This window comes from Ursus americanus, chromosome 9 (assembly GCF_024610735.1).
Source record: "Ursus americanus isolate L20-20 chromosome 9, mUrsAme1.1.p, whole genome shotgun sequence".
Taxonomy (NCBI): domain Eukaryota; kingdom Metazoa; phylum Chordata; class Mammalia; order Carnivora; family Ursidae; genus Ursus; species Ursus americanus.
Genome location: NC_142135.1, coordinates 61,725,691 through 61,741,859, shown reverse-complemented (window position 1 = coordinate 61,741,859; position 16,169 = coordinate 61,725,691). Strand labels below are relative to the sequence as shown.

The 16,169-nt window shown below is 39.1% G+C and overlaps 1 protein-coding gene across 2 annotated transcripts in view; it reads left to right on the top strand.

Annotated features, from left to right (window-relative positions):
• The window catches only part of PREX2 (phosphatidylinositol-3,4,5-trisphosphate dependent Rac exchange factor 2), a 274,481-nt gene that overhangs the window by 1,039 nt on the left and 257,273 nt on the right, over positions 1-16,169 (top strand). The gene's annotated exons all lie outside the window — the stretch shown is intronic.

Genomic DNA, 16,169 nt, shown 5'->3' with positions numbered 1-16,169 from the left:
TTTTTTTCTATTAAACGTTGCAAAGACAAAGAGTTTGAGCTTTGGCCCCTCTCCACCCAGATGCCTGGGAGAGCATCATTTAAAGACTGAGGAGCTTTAGCCTTTGCAATCTAACTCAAATCTTCAAACCTTCTGCTCCTTCCACCTCCCTGTTGCATGCCCCAGTGGTCCAAAGGGAAACGTTTCAAAGGCCAAACTTCCTGCTCAGTGTTCTGTAAGATGTTAACTTTCTGCTTATAATCGTGGTAGAGGAATTCACTTTGCTATGGCAAGGAGAGAACAGTGTTTCAAGGGATGTAAGATGCACAGGTTGACTTCTGGTTGACTTTTCAAATTAAAATCAGTATACTTGAGCCCCCGGGGCCACATTCTTTGGAAGTGTTTGGATATTTGAGAATATATGGGTAATTAGTGATAAATTGGATTGTTGTACACTTCCATGCAGCAGTGTCAAAAAAGTATGTTTTTAAGGAGATTTGACTCTTTTTTTAAATAAGTTATTACAATATTATTGACTATATTTCCTATGTTGTACTTTTCCACGACTTATTTTATAATTATAAGTGTGTACCTCTTAATCTTCTTCACCTATTTCACTTATCCCCCCTACTCCCCTCCCCTCTGGCAATTACTTGTTTGTTCTCTGTATTTATGACTCTGTTTCTCTTTTTGTTGTTGTTTGTTAACTTGTTTGTTTTGTTTTTTTAGATTCCACTGTAAATGAAATTATATGTTATTTGTCTTTCTGACTTATTTTACTTTGCATAATACTGTCTAGGTCTATCTGTGTTGTCACAAATGGCCAGATTTAATTCTTTTTTATGGCTGAGTAATATTCCATTGTGTATTCCATATTCCATTCCATACCACAGCTTTTAGATCAGTTCATTTATAGGTGGACACTTAAGTGGCTTCCATAGCTTACATATTATAAACAATGCTGTGACAAACATAGGCATACATATATCTTTTTGAATTAGTGTTTTCATTTTCCTCAGCAAATACCCAGAATTGGACTTATGGATCATATGATACCTCTATTTTTAGTTATTTGAGGAACTTCTATACTGTTTTCCATAGGGGCCGCACCAATTTACATTCCCCACCATCAGTGCATGAGGATTCCCTTTTCTCTATGTCTTTGCCAACACTTGTTGTTTCTTGTCTTTTTGATACTAGCCGTTCTGACTGGTATGAGGTGGAGGTTTGACTTTTAATAGCTTCAGATTTGCCTTTCATGAAACTTCATTGGTGACAAAGTCCTTTGACTTTTAAAAAATCTGAGTCACTTCTTAAACTGCATTAGTTACTCCATTCTGGTGGTATACGAAAGAAGTACTGTGCAGAGTCCTAATTTATAGAAATAGCTAACCTAACCTACATCAAAAACCAATTTGTTGAACTGTATTTAACATGGAGTTTTTCCTCTAACCTTAGCACCTGATTATTAAAATTGAGACATTATTGCTATATAGAGCTGGGTAAGAAATTGGGGGAGGGGGGCGCCTGGGTGGCTCAGTCGGTTAAGCATCTGTCTTCAGCTCAGGTCATGATCCCAGGGTCCTGGAATTGAGTCCTGCATTGGGCTCTTTGCTCAGCAGGAAGCCTGCTTTTCCCTCTGCCTGCTGTTACCCCTGCTTGTGCTCTTTCTCTCTGATAAATACATAAATAAAATCTTAAAAAAAAAGAAAAAAAATTGTGGGAGATATGAAATAAATTATATGTGCCTATTTACAAGTAGTTCATTAATGACTTCATTCTTATCTCATTCAGAAATTATGGACTCTTCCACTTTTATTTTTCTTTGTCCATTATTTTGCACATAGATCCAGTATTTATGCACATACATGTTCACACACACAAACACACTAATTGGCCTGATTATCATCCTAAACATAAGTTTACCCTGACTTCTTTTTAGTCATAATCATTCAAAGCTTAATATCTACTTATAATACACTTTTAGATTTTCTTTTTTGAGTATTTCTTTTTTGATTATTATTTATAACAACACTGGATACCCATGTGTATTACTTGGTCACCTTCTGTTAATATAGTCAATCTAGTTTTAACTTTAGCCTAAGCTAATAGTGTATCAACCTTTAAAAAATTCAAACTCTTTGTCTTGGCAATCCCTTTTCTAGGAGTGCATCCTGAAAGACTGATAAGAAATGCAGACAAACCATAAAAGTTATTTTTAAAAAAATTAGCACTAGTATTAAATGAGTATTAAATAAGAGGTACATTGGTTGTAAAATATTTGATAGTGCATTTCTAAGTCAAATGTAAATATTTGTTAGATTAGTCATTGTTTTAGATTTCTGTCATTATTTCAGCCATTAAGATGCATGAAGGGTAACTCTTACCTTTATTATGAAGAGATAGAAAACATATTTTTAGTTCTACCAAGAATATATTTTTTACTTACAAGCCCATAAATAATCAAACAAAATGGTATTTTTTCTCTTGATCAAATGATCATATGACGTGAAGGGAAGAAAGAGAGAGAAAGAGCAAGCTACCATGAGCCGGGGGTGGGGGGGACAGAGGGAGAGGGAGAAGGAGAAGCAGACTCCCTGCTGAGGGGAGCCTGACTCTGGGCTTGATTCCAGGACTCAGGTTCGGACCTGAGCGGAAGTCAGATGCTTCACCAACAGAGTACCCATGCGCCGCTGAGATCTTTCATACTTCTGATTCTTTTCTGTTCTCATTTCCAACCGTAATGTTTTTTTTTAAGGCGAGAACAACTTTCTCCACTCCCACCCAGCCGAGAGCTGTTATTTAGAGTGGCTCACTCTTTCCGTGGGATCTCTGGCTTCTTCTTTTGTTTCTTGCTAGCCCTTCTATCCTTTCGCATTTCCACTGGGCTTTCGGGGCTCTGTTCCTTTAGGAAACTTCATAATCCTGTCCTCCCTCCCCCACCCTACAGGCTACAGTGCTCACTGCTTTGTACCCACTCTTCCCTGTAGTTTTTCTTCCTTAGCACCAAAGGAAGCTTATACATGTATGTGTTTACTTTGTTCTCATTCTATTAGAATGTAAGCTTCTTGAGGACAGGCCCATATTTTATTTGTCTGTTTTCCCCCAGAATTTTGTACAGTGCTTTTGAAACTGTAAGTAGACAGTAAATGCTTACTGAATGACTGAATGATCCAATTGACCCATCCTCTAACTTCCCACCCCATTCTTTTTTTAAGAGAGGGCAGGAGTGGGGCAGAGGGACACAGAGAGAGAGAATCCTAAGCAGGCTCCATGCCCAGTGGCTTGATCTCATGACCCCAAGATCATGACCTGAGCTGAAATCAAGAGTCTGACATTTAACTGACTGAGCCATCCAGACACTCCAACTCCCACTCCATTCTTAAGGGCAATTCCTATATCATCCTTAGAATTCTTAGTTTTCTTTTTCTTCCATTTGGTTTGTATAGGGAGTGGAAGCTATTTAAATTTCACTCGGGCACATATGAATTTATGTAACAGGAAGTTTTAAATTAAACATGTACTACCTGCATTTAAAACAGAAACAGTATTTAAATCAGGCATTGTGGTATTAAAGATTTTTGTAACACACCATTATTTCCATTCATTGTATTCTAAATTTCTAAATTCAATATTATGGTAGGTTATAGTGTCTGGATTAGGTATTTTTAGGTCATAGATAAAATGTAGAGAGTGACCAAATTTGCTGGACTGCCTGTTCATGTTTTGTTTGGGAGATGAACTGTTGTGTTTTATTAAAAGTACTTGAACATATTTTCCCTAAAGAAATAACTTTTATGGACCTAATACCCAGTATTTAATGTTCCAAGTCTGGACAACAGTATGTTGCAATTGGTTCCCTGTTTGCAAACCAATCGTAGGGCATACCAAGATCAGGATGGCTTCCCAGACCCACTTGAGTGAACAGGAGAAGGGCAGAGCAGGGCTGGCTTCGTGGGTGGGCATGTCGTGCAGTTTGTAGTGGGCTTCATGCTCAGAAGGACCTGGAACTTGATTTAATGCTCTGCTAGCACCATCTTGAAATTTGTGCTAATTTTATCTTTGGACTTGTGTTTTACAAGTAAAGTCCACTGTGACAGTGGGGTGTGAGAAGAGCGGATACATGAAAGAAAGAGAAAAGTTTTTATTTCAATACCTTTAATAGCACATTTTTCCCAATTTTTTGAGCAAGAGGCCTCACACTTTTATTTTGCACTGGGCCTGGAAAATCATGTAGGCACATTTCACTCTGGCATTGCAGCAGGATGGCTATTTCCATTTTTGTCTAAACTGGGACACTTCTGAGGGTGAAAGGGAGGGCTGTTAATAATTACCCTGGGAAACAGATGTAACCCGGGATTGTTGCTGGCAAATCAGAATGCTCTGTTCTTCCACATTGCGGGCACATGAAGATGAAGACTTTGAGCTACATGTCTTGTCATAGACGAAAGATTTTGAAATGTGTTACCTGTCTAGGTGTTGACCTCAGATAGCCCAGAATCTGAGTCCTGTCTCTAATTTACTAGGTAACTTTGAACCTATTCCTAAACTTTTCAAGCCCCATTTTCTTCATCTGTAAAACGGGGAAACAATAGCATTTCTCAGGGTTGCTGTAAGGATGAGATGATGGATGCTTGGGGCTCTGCCCTGTCCCTGACTCACAGGAGGGCCCTACATACAGTTACTGTTATTTCTTCTGATGCTGCGGTTGTTACACAGAGCTACACGAGCCGGTCAACCTTAGTGTATAATTTTTGCCTGTATGATATTCTCCTCTACACTTTCTGTCTCTGAGTTTCTTCTTTGCTTCTTCCCCTGGTGTTTCTCTTCTGTTCATGCAGTCCTTCTTCCCATGATGTTCTTATACTCAGTTGACTTAAGACTGTGAGAACTTTGCAGTCTGTATAACAACAACCATAGTTAGCACGGTGTTTTACAGTTGATAGTAAGCAGTTGCATGTTTATTATCTGATTTGGCTTAATATATGTGTCCCTTCGCTCTTCCAAATGGTGCTCCCTAGAGTTCCAGGGTTCTGTGGTTTGGCTTCAGGGGTCTTCACGGAAGGTGAGGGGGAACTGAATTGCACAGCCTCAGGCTCTCCACTCAGCCTAGGCCCACCTTCTTATTCGTGCTTTTGCTAAAGCAGTTAGAAAAGCCACTTACTTAGATAGGAAACTCTAAGAGAATAGGAATGGTGCATTTATTTCCTAGGTACAATTTTCTTGGCCTAAACATAGCGCTGTGTAAATAGCAGGTGCACAGGGAAACAAACAAATAAAACAAAAGCAAACACACAGTCTGAATGAGTCCAAAAACAACTTCTTTCAGTCACGACCTAACTTTTCCCAGGCAAGGATAAATTGATTCAACACATTATGCTTAGGTTTATGTTATACCGGTGGAATTGTGTGACCCTCACATTCATATGCTGCTGTCCTAACCCTCAGTATACAAATAATCACAATGCCATGTGGGAGAGGCAATGGTAAGAGTAGTAAGCAAGTTGCATGGAGGCATCAAGGGGCTCCTTCAGTTTGGGATCAAGGGAAGTTTTGGGAAAGAGGTGATGGATAGCTTCTGAAGGATGACGAGGAGGAATATGCCAGACTGGGAAGACAGCTGTCCACCCAGAAAGAGCAGCATGTTCCGTGTGACCTCGGAATGGCATTCTGGGGGTCCTGGCATGATGTTGCCTAGGGGATGCTGAAAATTCTTTGTTAATGGAGATTGAAAAGTTCTATATGCTTTTTGGATATTTTTGGGTATAGGTAGGAGATAAAGTAAGTTCAGTCCAGTTTGAGAAGGATTCTATTTTTAAGAATTCTTTTTTAAAAATTTTTAAAAAGATTTTATTTATTTATTTGAGACAGAGAGTGGGAGAGAGAACACGAGCAGGGGGAGGGACAGAGGGAGAAGCAGACTCCCTGCTGAGCATGACCTGAGTTGAAGGCAGACACTTGATTGAGCCACCCAGGCACCCCTATTTTTAAGAATTCTGACTTGAACTTAAAGTGGTGGGACATTGATGAGGGGACACCTACTGTCTTAATAATAAACAAATTTGAGACCTCCAAAGTTGGCACTGGAAAGGGATTTCCTGTGGGATAAATTTTCAAGATTTCCTGAATCCCTGCCTCTGAATTTCACCTTGGTATTCCTTCCCCTCATTCCCTATGTCTACCACCTCCCTGGTCCTCAGCACTCCACACAAGCACACAGAGAAGACCTTTCCTTTCTTCACTTAATCTGGGACAGGTTATAATCTTCAAAACATTATTCTTGACTAGGGAAGAACACAGGCCAGTAATCCTAGAAACAACATGAAAGACAAATGTAGTCTAACTTGTATAATACAGATTTTTGTTCCTACCAAAGTGATCTTTCTCTCAGGGCCCAGAGACTCTGATCTATTTTTATCCTCAGCCCTAAGATAGCTCCTAACTGACCCTCTGGCTGGGCACTACTCCTGGGCTGACTTGGGAGAGCACTTTGTTTTCTAGCCATTAGCTTGAACATGAACATGGCATCAGGACACTGCCCTTAAGATGTCTTGACTCTTGTAGTGAATATATCCTAGTTCATTCAGAATTCTGATTTTTGAAGTATTAATCATTATGGCTGGAGCCTACTTCCCATGCAGAGGAATGCATCTTTAGTCTTATGGTTTCATCTGCATAATTATACCTTATTATAATGCCATTAATATAAGAATTAGCTTAGCTTAGACCAAGATTAGCTTTGTTTCTCAGCAAGAGAATTCTGTCAATGGGACTGAGGCATAAAGACTGGAGTCTAGTTACCCATTGAGAGTTTCTGCCATTGCATTGGTCCAGGTAAGAAATGTGGAATGTCTCATTTAAGATAGAAGCAATGAAGAAGATAAACAAAGCAAAACAGAGTAAAAACCAAACCAAACCAAACCACAAACAGGATTTGGCAATTAGCCTGTCATTGGGTTTTAGTGTGTGTGCAGGAGGCTGACTGAGAATGAACTGAGACCCCAGTGGAAGCTGAGGGGTGAAGACCAATGGAAAAACTATCCAGAGACTTCGGTGATAAGTGCAAGGGGAGACATAGGTTAGTAACAGAAGCTGGTGATTTTGTCCAGGGATGTTTGAGGAAGGTGAGTATGGCCAAGGGAAGGAGAAAAGAGAAAGGGAGCTAACAGCTACAACGCAGGGTGGTGGAAGTGCAGAGCGTCTTCATGTAAACCATGGCAGGAACCCCCATGTCACCGGGAGATAGGGAAGATACTTGGCAAGGTTCGCTGCCATGAAACACCCACGGCAACGCATTGTTTCTGACTCTGACTCCAAGAATGAGCCAGCTGGCTCTCGGATATTTTTAAAATTCTGTTTCTTCTCTAGTCTAGCGCCTGAGGAACTGCTGGGATGGCCTTTGTACCCCCTTGTGAACACTTACCAGCGACCCTATCACGCTGGGACAGTGGGGTGAAGTGCATGGTACAGAGCATGGGTTTGGGGAATCTGATGACCTGGGTTGAAGTTCTGGCTGAACTTACAAGCTGCGTGGAACTTGGGGCAAATTACATAGCTTCTTTATGCTTAGTTTCACATTTGGAAAGCACATTCAATAATATCTCACAGGCTGGCCTCAAGTTCAAATCAGTTTCTCTAGGTAAAGTCCTGATAGGTAGTAAGCATTTCCTCTCTTTTTCCTTTCTCCTCTTGCCTCAGACTGAGTCTGGCACTTGTTGAGGCCACCTAGCCTGCTTCTGAGCCCTTTCTCTTCCAGCCTGGAAGCATACCAGAGGGTTTAATAAAAGATAAAGAAAGGTCCTGAGGAGGCCAGAGGGGTCTTCAGGACCACAGGGGAGATTTGGTCTTAGAGGGGGAGAGGGCACTGGGAGGGGGGTGGGAGATGGGGGTGTGGGGTGAGCTGTGGAGGGTGGGGAGTAGTTTTCCTTTGGAAGGAACAAAGGACACAGTGCCCAGAGTTATTTTAAGAGGAGAGGGGAGTTGGAAATTTCTACTTGATGACCTTTATTTCTCTATGAAATCGAACTATTGTTTTCTTTGTGTTCTGTTTTGGGTTTTTTTGTTTGTTTTTGCCGAGAGTAAGGAGCTATAAAGACAGTGGTAAAGATTTGGAACATACACTTTCAAGAATAGTAAGGGGAATTGAATTCAGTACCTGAGGTTGGGTGTTTGGCTGTCTTTGTGTCATCGTCCTTTTATTTATTTTTATTATTATTTTTAAAGATTTTATGTATTTATTTATTTGAGAGAGAGAGAGTGTGAATGAGAGAGAGAGAGCACCAGCAGGGGGAGGGATAGAGGGAGAAGGAGAAATAGACTCCACTGCTGAGCTCGGAGCCCAAGGAGGGTGGGGTGGGGGGGCGACTTCATCCCAGGACCCTGCATCGTGGGATCATAACCTGAGCCTGAGCCGAAGGCAGAAGATGTTTAACAAAATGAGCCACCTAGACAGTCCTGTAATTGTTCTTTTAAATGTGACTTTCTTAATGCAACATATGAATTTAGAAGTCAAAATAGAGAAGTGGCCTCTCCTGATTTGTTATATTATGACTAGGTTCAAGTCTTGGAAATAATGACATAATCATTTTTTTAAACCATGACACAAATTGTAGAGAACTTCTATATTATTACATTTAATGCACACAGCAATTACTGTGCAAACTCTTTAAAAAGAAACATTGATTTATCTGACAACATTTTGGTATCATAACATTTTTTTTTCAGTACTTGTCTTTTAGCAGTGTCTGTTTGAATGCTCTTTTACTATATACCTGGTTTATACTTTAATTCCAAATAAAATTGTTATGTTTGAGTTTTGTGTACAGTTAGTTTGACCTAAAAATAGTTGTTTTTGTTTACATGAATTCTTTAAAAATCTTAATTATAATATTTACTTTTTATAATACATGAATTTTTATTCTCGATGTATTAAAATTGCATTAGCTATATTAAAACCAAGATTTCTTTGGCTTATGTTATTATATTTGCCTCAAACAATAACAAATTCAGGAAAAACACCCCTTCGTAAGTTTCTTTGCTTAAAAGTATGGTTGGGTCACTTTTCAAATGGTATTGAGTATATTCATTCAAATCCTGGTACGTCTTATAAAAACTTTTTTTCTAATTTTTTCCCATTCTCATGAACAATTATTGAATTTTATCCAAGAATTCAATGATTGTAATTTTAAGAAAATTGAGATGTTAGTTGAGGTTATGGTTTTTAAACATTTCTAGTGAGTATAGATGACTTCAGACTGATTCCTTGAGTAAATTTGTGGTATTCTAGCCTTACCATATAGCTAAGCCTACTGTACAAAAAAGGACCTGTGTTGTTGGAGAATAGCTAAGCCAAGGACATTATGTTCTGTCATCAATGTGAAATGAGTATTTTCCATTAAAAGGCAAGCCCTTCACTTGAAAAGGTTAAATGGTATAATACTTAAGAAATGACGGTAGCTGGTTAAATTTAGAATACTGATATAAAAATATTCTCTGGGTTAGTAGCAAAAATACAGTAATATAGAATATGAATGAGTAAACATTTTTATTTATTTTAAAACTTTGTTTCTCTGGGAGAATCACGTTAGAGTTAATGTCTATGTTTGACTTTGCTTTGCTACTTTGTTATTTTAATTATCTATTTAAGTTATCTTCTTGCCAGTAGAAGAGTCTTTATAGATGGTGACACATTTTCAGTGATTGTGCAAGAAATGCTGATGTTTTCCTTTGATGCCTTGTAATGCTTCAGCTTGGCCTGGCTTTCATGCTCCTTTGGTTTCTAGTTTTTTTCTTATTTGAGACTATTGCCCCAAGAAAGAAATCTTAGGATTCCAGAAATAACATCTTCCATTCCAAAGTTTTATTTCTGTCAGTAGCACTTGGGGAAGAGCTATGGAAAGACATTATGTCACCTAGATATTAGTCCCATACCTGCATATTCCAAGATTGCTTTCATAATTCATTATTTTCCCAGAGCTGAAATTATGGAAGCAAAGGGGATTTTCATTTTCTACACTGTATATCTATATGTTGGACTTTGTATAGCTTTAATATATTTTTATATGTTATATATAAATATTTTTTATTCATATATTTATTCTACAAAAACATGTTTGAATATTCTAGACAATCTTATCCCAATTTTTCTTATACCTCTTGAATAAAGAGACATCTGGCAGAGACTTCTAATTGCTCCCAATGTCAAATATTCTTTTCTTCCATAGTGATAAAAGTTTTAGCTCAGGAGGTGATTGTCTAACTTAAGACTACATTTCCCAGCCTCCCTTGCAGTAAGTGTGGGCATATGAATAGGTTCTGGGCAGTGGGATGTGAGCAGAAGTGACATGGGTAACTTCCAAGGTGTACCTTTATAACGAAGAAGTATGCGCTCTCTCTCCCTTCTCTTTGGCTGGTATAAGGATGTGATGGCCAGTAATGAGGCAGCCATTTTGAGCCATCAAATTGAAGTCACATGTTGAGGATAACAGAACAACAAAATAGAAAGAGTCCATTTCTTTATTAAAGCAGTCTAACTGGTATCTTATCAAAAATGGCCCTGTACGTGATCCCGGAGTCCTGGGATCAAGCCCCACATCCAGCTCCTCCGCTGGGAGCCTTCTTCTTCCTCTCCCACTCCCCCTGCCTGTGTTCCCTCTCTCACTGGTTGTCTCTCTCTCTGTTAAATGAATAAATAAAATCTTAAAAAAAAAAAAATAGCCCTGTAAAAACAGATCAGTATTTACTTAATTCAGTCCTAACATCATCTTTTTGACATTTTACATTGTTCTTCCAATTTTTCACTGTTTTATGTAAATTATTAATGAATTGGCAAACTTTAATGTATTTTTCTGCCTTTGTCTTAACTGAGTATCCTAATGTTTTAAATTTATTTCTAGTTTCTCTTTTTTTTTTTTTTTTTAAGATTTTATTTATTTATTTGACAGAGAGAGACAGCCAGTGAGAGAGGGAACACAAGCAGGGGGTGGGAGAGGAAGAAGCAGGCTCATAGTGGAGGAGCCTGATGTGGGGCTCAATCCCAGAGCACCGGGATCACACCCTGAGCCGAAGGCAGACGCTTAACAACTGCGCCACCCAGGTGCCCCTCTAGTTTCTCTTTAATGAAAGCTCACCAGTGATTTCTCTGGCTTATGCTAAAACAACACTCTTTTGCTATTGGTAAACTTTCATTTTTTTTTTTTTTCTTGGTCAGAAAAAGAACGGTATTGGGGCGCCTGGGTGGCACAGCGGTTAAACGTCTGCCTTCGGCTCAGGGCGTGATCCCGGCGTTACGGGATCGAGCCCCACATCAGGCTCTTCCGCTATGAGCCTGCTTCTTCCTCTCCCACTCCCCCTGCTTGTGTTCCCTCTCTCGCTGGCTGTCTCTATCTCTGTCAAATAAATAAATAAAATCTTTAAAAAAAAAAAAAAGAACGGTATTATTTTTAACCTATACTTCTATGTTTTTTTTTCTGAAGACCAGAATTCGTGTGTTTATTATGTATATTTATAAGAATATTTGTTCAGCTGCTTTCACTGAGGTTAAACAACAGTAGTTTAAACAACATGGATTGTTTGTGACTATGAAAACCGTATGTAATCAACATGGCTTTTTTTTCGTGCCCTGTCTTGGAGCTCCAGTTATTTAATTTTTCAATTCGATTGCGTAACGGTATTTCAGAGGAGTAAGCAGCTCGTCTTTATCAGGTCATTAAGTCTCCCTTTCCTTCTATCTTAACTGCTCTACCATCCCCTAGGACCAATTAAATCAATGTCCGTAGGAGAGAGAGCCAGGCATCAGTATTTTATATAGTTTCTCCAGGTGGTTCCAAAGTGCAGAAGGTTGGGGAACCAATACACTAGGGTCTTCTTGTCCATATGGTTGACGCTGGCTTACAGACCCCTTTCGCATACCAGCTCTAAGGGGACAGAGACAAATTCCACACATCACTCTCACTCTCCTCCCCTTGGCTTGGAGCGTCATAGCATGGCTGAACCAGCTGCAAGGGAGACTGAAAATGTGCTATCTAGTTGGGCAGCCATGTGTACCGCTGAAATTTGGGGGAGTTCTGCACTAAAATAGAGAAGTGGAAAATAAATATTGAGGAGCAAAGTGTAATTTCTGCCACACTTTAGACTCCAGTGATACTTTGGGCTTGGTTCTCAGAAAATCATTTATATTAATTCTTGGATTCCTTTACTGTAAGAACCCATTCTACTTAACATATAATTTGGATTATTTCCCCCTAAAATAATATATTCTTGTCCACATAGAACTCTATCTAGTATTTATCTATCTCTTCACATATGTTTGTAAGAGCTACCTAAAGGGTTTTTATTTTTGGTTTGGTTTTCATTTTGTTGTTGTTTTTTCCCATTGGCTTTTACTATAGGAAGGGTGAAGAGAGGTTTTGGAGATTTTTGTGTAACTAATTTTTTTTTTTTTTCTGACGTCTCAAACAAATGTAAAAACAGTCCCAGGAAAATATGGAAATCATTTAATCTGTCCTTGTTGTGTGTCAGGCACGGCATAGTCTTGATAACTCAATTCACAACTCCTTTCACAGTTTGTATCATTGTAATAAACACCTGAGTATACTCTGGTCGGTTCCTCGGTGGGAGAAGGGGGATTCTGAGTTGATCGATTGTGCAGCTATTCCAAGACATTCTGCTGGTGATTCACTGGCCCAGGCATTTCTAGATTGTGGAAGCACTATGATTAATCAGGACTCGGAAAAGCAAGGCAGATGTTGGGATCGGAACGCAGAACTTGTTGACTCCGGAAGTACACAGAAGCTAGAAGTCAGGAAGGAACAGTAGTTCATTTCAGGCAAAGAGCAAGGGAGCAACAAGAAGCTCATGGTCGATCCAAGACAGGGGTCAGAGCCAGGCAAGTACTCAGGAGCCAACAATTACCCAGAAGTCAGGAGTTTCCAGGACAGAAATGAGGAAATGCAATGACTCATTTAAAAATAGACAACCTTAGTTCTACTGTTGGTTATCTGTTAGTGGACATCATTGCTAAGACTAGTTTCAGTTTAATTTAATTCCTCTTGGATCATTTTGGATCTCTATGTATTTATTTACTTACTAGTTATTTACTCTTGGTTTTATGTGTTAAATGTAGCTCCTGTGTATCCTCTATATGACTAAATCATATGATATTTGAAGCAGGGAATACAGACACACACACATGCCCCCACAGACACATACCTTACAGTCTCCAAAATGTATGTATTATTCTGCATTCAGTGGATATTGTATAATTTGCATTGGTAGAAAGCATTAATGTAATTTAAGCACAAATGAAGTGAACCATAGTTAAAATGATTGTTATTCCTGGGAGGGCTTTATTTGCCAGGACTACTTCTGTTGATAGGATAGATGAGGGAGAGTAATAGGCATTCTGGTAGTCCCAGAATGACGTTTGATAAGTAAGGCATGTTATATAGGCAGGGCCATTTTTCTTTACTTCTAGCAAGGACATTTAGCACAGCTGTGTAACCTTAGAGTCCAAAAGGGAATCATGCTACGGATAGATGAATATAGCTTTCAAGTAAAATATGAGAAGTTGATGTTTCTCCTGTATATTTTTCAGTGAGCTAATAATTCTCACATATAAATTGTACCTTCTCTATATGGTGAAATTTTTTGAGGATAACAAATATTCTTTGGGCTTTAAGGCTATGATTGACTTAATTATAAGGAATATAATGAGTTAGAGTGTCAGAAAATTTGAAAATTTAGTTGATAACTTCAATAGATTATTTTATTTATTTTTTAAGAAGATTTTATTTATTTGAGAGAAAGAGAGAGAGAGCGAGCACGAGCTGGGGGAGGGGCAGAGGGAGAGGGGTGAAACTGGCTCCCCGCTGAGCAGGGACCCTGATGTGGGGCTCAATCCCAGACCCTGGGACCATGACCTGAGCCAAAGGCAGACGCTTAACCAGCTGAGCCACTCATATGCCCCAGATTCCTAATTTTGAACATTCACATTTCTGTAGTTAAGTATTTGGGTTAGATTCAACTTTAATGGCATCAGGAAAATATAAGCAAACCTTAATGAGAGGTCCAGGAAGTCAGGCAGGATATTTGAATGAAATCTTAAAAAAGTCTGCTAACTAGATTTAAAGAGAAAAATGTAGCTTTACTGTATTGTATTATATGTTCTTTCTACAAACCCTTTGTTTTCCAGCCTGTCAGAATTAAAGTTCCAATTATTCTGTGATATTCTAGATTTTCTTTAGTATTTAATTTTTGCCAAGTGAAATCTGTAGTAATTTTCTAATAAGTAAAGACAGAACTAAACAATTAGTAAACAAAAAATTACCACAGAATGGAATCAGAGTGATTTGTTTGAATTTATTTCAAAACAAATTTATGTGTGAAAAACCTTTTAACACAGTGCAATTTATGTCTCAGGTCAATTTAAAAAATACCTCTTATATAATAGACCTTATGATTTAGTCTCTTCAATAAGTGTTTTCAAAACATAAGTGTCAGATATTTTGATTCTTTTTTAAAGATTTATTTATTTATTTATTTATTTATTTATTTGAGAGAAAGAGTGAGAGGAGGAGAGGGAAAGAGAGAATCTTAAGCAGACTCTCCCTTGAGCACGGAGCCAGACTTAGGGTTGGATATCTCATGACCTGGAGATCACCACCCCCACCAAAATCAAGAGTCAGATGCCTAAGCAACTGAGCCACCCAGGCGCCCCCATATATATTTTTTAAGATTTTACTTATCTATTCGAGAGAGAGAGAGAGAGAGAGAGCACGAGCAGGGTGAGGGGCAGAGAGAGAAGCAGACTCCCAGCTGAGCAGGGAGCCCCATGTGTGGCTCCATCCTGGGACCCTGGGATCATGACCTGAGCCAAAGGCAGATGCTTAACCGACTGAGCCACCCCGGTGCCCCAGTTTTGATTCTTAATATTCCAGGGCATATTCACTGAGCATGTATTGTGTGCCAGTCAGTGTTCTAGGCTGGGAGGATATTTACAGGAATCAAAAATCCCTGCTTCATGGAGCTCCCTTTCTAAAACAGGAGATACAAATGAGTCAAATGTTTGGTATATTAGCTAGTTTAAATGGCAAGGGAGTGAGTGAAGCAGATGGGGAATAAAAATCTGTGTATGTTTTGACATTTTATTTAGGATGAAAAAACAGTCACTCCATTCTGGAACTCTCTAAGAATATTTGAAAATAACTTTTTTTGTTTTTCTTTTTTTACACTCTCACCTTAGTAGGCAGTATCTAAGAGGAAAGTGCTAATCAGGTCTCTTGCTCAGCTCTTCAGTATAATTATAATTTAGAGGTGAAATTAAACCCAGATATACATTGCTAATAAAGTTAATGGAGCAGATTAGCAATAGCTTAGTGGCTGTAAGACTTAAGGCTTTAACTAGTTAATTCTTGAGCTGTCATTTTTCAGCACACTGGCTTTAACAGAGTAGGCATATATTTTTTTTGGAGGTTCAGCAAACTAAAAATATATGCTACCTCACTCTGTCACTGTTAACATGCTTATACCATTGAGAAGCTTATTCTGTAGAGTGTTTGCCAATATGGTTTCACATCCCGGCAGCTTTGTGTCTAGTGGGAATTGCAGCCAAGGTTAGAATCCATCATTGGTGGGAACCCGCAATCTGAGCAGTGCACCACCTCAGAGAAGCTTCTGCCGGAACTGAAGTGTCCTTTAGCCCTGAGTGGACTGAAGCATTAAACAGCGAGGGTGGGAGTGAGAGGTTGGGGATCCTGAAGGTGCAGCAGGATCTAAACCCAGTTTTATAGCTGTTACCTCAGATAATCCCAGATGAGTTAAAAGCTAAGGTATGGAATGCTTTCTTATGTTTTATCCATCAAGGTCTTCCCCTGGGAGGAAAAAGGAAGGGTAAGGAGTGTGCCTTGCAACCCCTCCCCACTCCGTGTTCTGATGGTATTATCTCCCTATGGCCCTATAGAAGTGACTCCCTTGAGAAGTGTGGACAGCTGGATGCAGCCCCTTTGTGGCCTATAAAGTGTCATTGGGAGCCATAGCCAGAGACTGGGGGGGAGGAGGGAAAGGGTCACTTCAGGACTGTGGAAAATATTCCCTTTCCCCTCAGCATCCTGGGGCCTTGTTTTTTGCCTTATTGTTAATAGAGTCTGGGAGCTTGGATTCTGGTGCTGAAATTTTTTTCAGAGTTAGTTCTA